The sequence below is a fragment of the Schistocerca serialis genome, chromosome 8, assembly GCF_023864345.2.
Source record: "Schistocerca serialis cubense isolate TAMUIC-IGC-003099 chromosome 8, iqSchSeri2.2, whole genome shotgun sequence".
Taxonomy (NCBI): Eukaryota; Metazoa; Arthropoda; class Insecta; order Orthoptera; family Acrididae; genus Schistocerca; species Schistocerca serialis.
This window is the reverse complement of record NC_064645.1, coordinates 429,304,623-429,310,663: the sequence shown is the minus strand read 5'-3', so window position 1 is coordinate 429,310,663 and position 6,041 is coordinate 429,304,623.

Below are 6,041 nucleotides of genomic sequence, written 5' to 3'. Positions count from 1 at the left end.
TTGTGCAGTTGCACGCCAATAACAACACGATTGTATTCGCAACTGGATGTTCCTAATTTGAGCCATCCGAGAGCTGTAGCGATTACATTGCTGTAGTATGAAATTTCTAACTAGCGAGCTTCCAACTGAGCTGATAATTATCTCTCTGGAAGATGTATTATACTGTACTGGGAAAATGTATTTAGCAACGGATAATAACACGAAAGTTTGAGCAGGAATAGTTAAACATATCAGAAACAATGATCAGATTCCTTCGCCAGAAATGTGAGAACATAAATGTGCATGCATGTCCGAAGGAACAGTGCATCGTACACAGACTGCAATATCGTATAAATATATGATACCGGGAAAGCGAGTTTCACTCACGGCTCTCGGGTGAGAGACCGAAAATGACAGTAATGAACACTCTTTTCATTAGACGGTTGCAATATCGTTCCTATTATATCGTAATTTAGGGACGTATGAGATTCAGCTTAGTTTCTCCTGTTGTTTATGTTTATAAGTAAGATGTTTGTTTCCCAGTATCCTGTTACATCGTCTATCCAAGGGTGTTAAAACTGACTTTCGCGATGTACTTCGTAAGAAAATACAGTGCTATTCAAATAGAAGGAATAGATTTTGAAACGTTTATTGCTCTCAAACTACAAAAGATAGAAACACAATTGCAACGTTCCTGGAAACAGAGAAGTTCAAATTTTTATGCATTCAATGTGAGCACAGTGTGTTACACGACAAATATCAAAACGGTAGCTCATTTCCTGCCGCACACGAAACAGCTGCTCTCTCATTATCGAATTCACAGTTTCAGCACTGTGATGTCCGAGACTTTGAAGAGCGTCAGGCATATAGAAGAAATTTCTCTAAGCACGTCCGACTTTACCTGAATGATACTATTCCAGGACACTGGACTGGAAGAGGAACAGAAGGTGAACTTCACCGCCGGTAGCCTCCCAGGTCTCTTCACCCCAAACCTTGTGACTTTACCTGTGTAGTTACGTAAAAGCCGTGTTTTTTCTCCATATGCCTGACATCTTGGAAGTCTGCGATATCGCATTGTTGAAGCTGTGAATTCGATAACGAGAGACCAGCTGCTTCGTGTGCGGCAGGAAATGAGCCATAGTTTTGATATTTGCCGAGTAACTCATGGTGCTCACACTGAACGCATAAAAATTTTGAACTTTTCTCTCTCCAGAAACGTTGGAATTGTGTTTCTATCTTTTTTATTCTCTAAGCAATAAATGGTTGAAATATGTTCTTTTTGAATGGCCCTGTACTTTCTGTAAGCAGTTTCCAAATATTTTCAGAACGTCGTAGTCAGCTGCTGCTTCAAGGATATATATTTTTTTTATTTTAGAGACTAGTTTGGCTCAGAATAACATCTTCAATTGACGAAAATTATCCTTTCAGAAATGCCATACAAGGAAGATTCCTTGAAAAAAGTGTGAACATGGAAATTCGTTATGTCTTTTGTTACCGATCTAGTGATACCAAGTACAATCGTTATCCTAGCAACTCATATGTCGAATTTGTGACGCTATGGCGCAAAACATGTAACAAAAAGGACGGGTTTTATATTCACAATACGTTGCTGATGAGTCTTCACTTCAGCAGGACGTCTTAGTTAGCTTGTACTGTAACAATAATCATCTTGGGGTCGAAGCTCTTTCTTTACCTTTAACAGCCACAAGATAAATGCCCACTGAAGATACTGTAACTGCAGTGAAACATGTATGAGATAAAAAACAAACTTGTGTTTTGCTAAAGGCGGATCCTATCCAAAAACATATGTATTCTAATGTAACGTTAGCTCTCACCGATCTTTTGTTCCAAAATAGTCTCGACAATAAAGAATATGGTCTTACAGCAGCGCTTTGGGGATTAATAACGACGTTATTCAAGTATTTGTTTATGTTTTTGCTGTAATAGTATTTTTTCCTATGTGGTTTCCTTTGAACGTAAATCATTTATGGCCATTCCACAGTTATCGTATGGCACATAGGGAAAATAAGAGCGTATAAGACCAGCGCAGTATTCCTCTTAGTTGGATATATCATACAATGTCTAACAATTCTTTCGAACAACAATGTCATGATCCATTTTAGTGCATTTTCTTGGAGGGTACTCAACTAGAATTTTCGTGCACATCTCTTGTTCCCGTATTTTACTTACGCTGCTAGGTGACGCATTCTTCCTCATGAGCTGCGATTGAAGTTTTAGTCGCAAACTGCGTGGCTCGATTGAGCCCTGTAAAGTCGATTCTTGGATCGGAGCTGTGTCGTGCCCGGGATGTCGTGGCCGCGAAGGTTGGCGGAGCAGGTCAGGTAGCCTTATCCTGGCGTTTGAAAGAGAAGTTTTGCCTTACGGAGAAGGAAACTGCCGCATTAATTGCGGAGATACTTGTAACTTGACGTTTATCAGGAGCTGTCCTGGAATTCGGGTGTCTCGGAGTGCTGTGATGATGTGCCACACAAGGGGTTCCCCACCTAGGAGTGTCCACCACCTGAGGGGTACAATGAAGCATTGTGAGGGGTAAAAGCAAAAGGGATCCGTCGTGTTTCGATCAAAGAAGCGAATAATTTTTAGAAGGTCATTACTGTAATAGCGGTAGTTGGAGTGGTAGGACTGGGTTTAGCTGTGAGTGAACATGTGCATTTGACCGTTTATCTGCTAACAACATGAAATATCGGTTTACAAAATATCATTAAAATGTTTTAACTTTTAATCTATCACCTGAATAACGAAAACAACACCATCAATTTCTTGATATCTTAAAGCTTCCTCAGCGGAAGTCACAATAGCATAGAGCTAAAGTGAATGTATGATGAAATAAAAACTGATCCCAATGTAGCACAAAGGAGCTTGAAGGCTCATTTTAAAGCAGTAAATTAGCTGGTTGTGCTCCTATAAACGCGCCTCCAGTCACCCTGGTAGTTTCTGAATTATAATAAATTGAATATTTTAATAACTAATAGTGAATAATATAAACCCACAGTGATTGCACCACCCCACAGATAAAAGCAGTAAAAATCAAAAGTATTAAAATCATATAATGAATTTGCACTATTCAAAAAAAAAAAAAAAACAGAAAGCCAAAAGAATTCCACTACATAAATACTCAGTTTTCAAAAATAATTAAAATATTAAAATCAGAAAATAAAATTACACTATTACAGTGAATGCAAATAAAAGCAAAGAACCAAATAAAATTAGCCAATAAAATACACAGAGAGTTCAGTAACAATTAATAGAGCTCTTGAACCTGACGAATAATACATCACAATTTAATCAGAATTACCACTATGCCTGACGTACATCGTAGCATCTGTTACTCATATGTGTATGCCACGGTAAGACAAGGTCAGTTTAATTCGCTGCTGATGGTCGCTTAAATCTACAGTGGAACTTAAAGTCCCTGCTGCAAACCAGCCACACAAATGTTTAACAGCAGTGTAAATTAATGTAGTCAGACTCAAATGGTTCAAATGGCTCTGAGCACTATGGGACTCAACTGCTGAGGTCATTAGTCCCCTAGAACCTAGAACTAGTTAAACCTAACTAACCTAAGGACATCACAAACATCCATGCCCGAGGCAGGATTCGAACCTGCGACCGTAGCGGTCTTGCGGTTCCAGACTCCAGCGCCTTTAACCGCACGGCCACTTCGGCCGGCGTAGTCAGACTCACACAGAGCTACCGCATATATATTGTTTCGCTTTCTACTTTTTGTAAATGCGACTCCGTCCGAGCCACAGCCAGGTTTACAACATGTGTAGGATTCGGGAGAGAGCTGCATGTAAAACAGGTACATTCACATACAAAAAGCACAGACACACACACAAATGCAAAGCTCAAGTCTAGCCCCATTTCTCACAATTCAGTAAGCACAGAGCACAGACTTCGTTACTGAAATCACACCGGACGTGTCATACTTGGGTCCAACAAAGAACACAAGGTCCGCCAGCCAATAACTACCCAAGAGTGCGAGGGGCGTTTAACAAGTAATGCAATACATTTCTTTCCCAGCCAGTTTCGGTTGAAAAAATGTGGAATTTGTTGTAGGACAATGTGGAACATTCCCGCTTCGTCCCTTATAGTTTCATGGATTTCTGACAGAAAGCGGTGCTGTATTTATGACGAAGATGCGTTCCAAGCAGAGAGCTGTCACTGAGTATGTCTTGGCGGAAAACCAGAGCATCGTAGATATTCATAGGCACTTGTAGAATGTCTACGCAGACCTGGCAGTGAAGAACAGCACTGTGAGTCGTTTCGTGAGGTGTTCATCATCATTGCAACGAGGTCACGCAAACCTGTCCGGTCTCCTACGTGCTAGTTGGCCGTACGCAGCTGTGACTCTTGCAAAGTTAGAATGGGTGAACACTCTGGTTCGAAGTGATCGACGGATCACAATCAAGAACCTCGCGGCATAATTGAACGTCTCTGTAGGTAGTGCTGAAATATTTGTCCACCAGCTGGTGTACTCAGAGAGAGGTGTGTACCCGCTAGGTTCCTCCCTGCCTAAAGAAGACCATATAGAGCAACAGAGGACCATATTACTTGCGTGTTAAAAAGCTGATCGTGACTACTTTTTGTCGAACGTCGTCGCCGGATATGAAACTTGGGTTCATTAATTCGAACCGCAAGCAAAATGGCCTTCCATGGAGGGGCGCCACACCCCCTATCTTCCAAAGAAAAAGAGCAAACCCGCACTCTTTGAGGTGACAGGGTTTGGGGGAGGGGGATGTGAAAACCGAAGTTTCTGTTGCAAAAACCGTGGCAAAGTGGCAGTCGAGAATCTGGCGTGTTTACATCCAAGACGGGTGTGTGTGTCAGCAGTCTTCACAGCAGCAGAATCGTCGTAGTTGCGGCACTGACCTAAAGATGGTAGTACTTTAAATGAGTACGGTCAGTTTGGTGTCCAGACACGTGACGGGGAAACTCAACGGTCGGTACGCTGGCTCATGGCGCGCTTTCTCCGGGCCGCTTTTAACATAGAGCTAAAGTGAATGTACGATGAAATAAAAACTGATCCCAATGTGGCACAAAGGAGCTTGTAGGCTCATTTTAAAGCAGTAAATTAGCCGGTTGTGCTCCTATAAACGCGCCTCCAGTCGCCCTGGTAGTTTCTAAATTATAATAAATCGAATATTTTAATAACTAAATAAGATTGTAAATTGGACATCTTAGAGACGCTTTGGCAAAATTTTACAAACGAGGTGTCACATGAAAGGTCTGAATGAGTAGTATTAAGATATCTATGTAACGTTTTTTACGTGTTTTAAAAATTCAGACGAGGACTCAGAATGCTGTTTTCGTGATTAAAATGCAGAATTTTGGTAAATAAAAAATAGGAACTGTAAAGATAGCGGCAGTACGGAAAAGCAGACATGAGGAAATAGGTAATACAATAATAATATCAGTTATTTATGCATTGAAAGTATTTTAAATAATGAAAAGTTCTAGATGAAGAATACATCAATCTTAATAATATGATAATAAGATCCCGTACAGTAATTCTGATGATGAATCTGAATTATACGGAAACTTTCCGTCTGAATAGAAGTGTTACATACATTTTATTGTATCTATATTAAGTGTAAAAGTAAATTGTATGTGCAAACAAACTTTATTTGACGTCAGAGTGTTCAAACCGAGAGTTTTTAAGAGCGGTCATTTTCTGTGGCAGGGGGCAGTCATTCAGTTGACTTGAAAGGGGTAGCACGTGTGACGCAAAAGTCCCTGCACGAATTCGACTTAGAATATTTTCGGACCGCGAAGTCGCATGGAACTTGTCATTTTCAGCAGTTGGGTGCTGCTGGACTTTGAAGAATTCTCTGTGGTCCGTTTGTGAGACTTGTGGAAATTTCGCGCACGAGTTGAACTTAGAATATTTTTGTACCGCCAAGTCGTGTCGAACTTTAACTCTGAACAACCACCGTAGGACATAGTTATTTCTGCTTGCGGTTAGATTTTGGTCTGTGTTTGGCTTATTATTATTTTTAGAGAAGTATTCTCCGCTCGGAACTTTGTTCATCTTGGGGTTT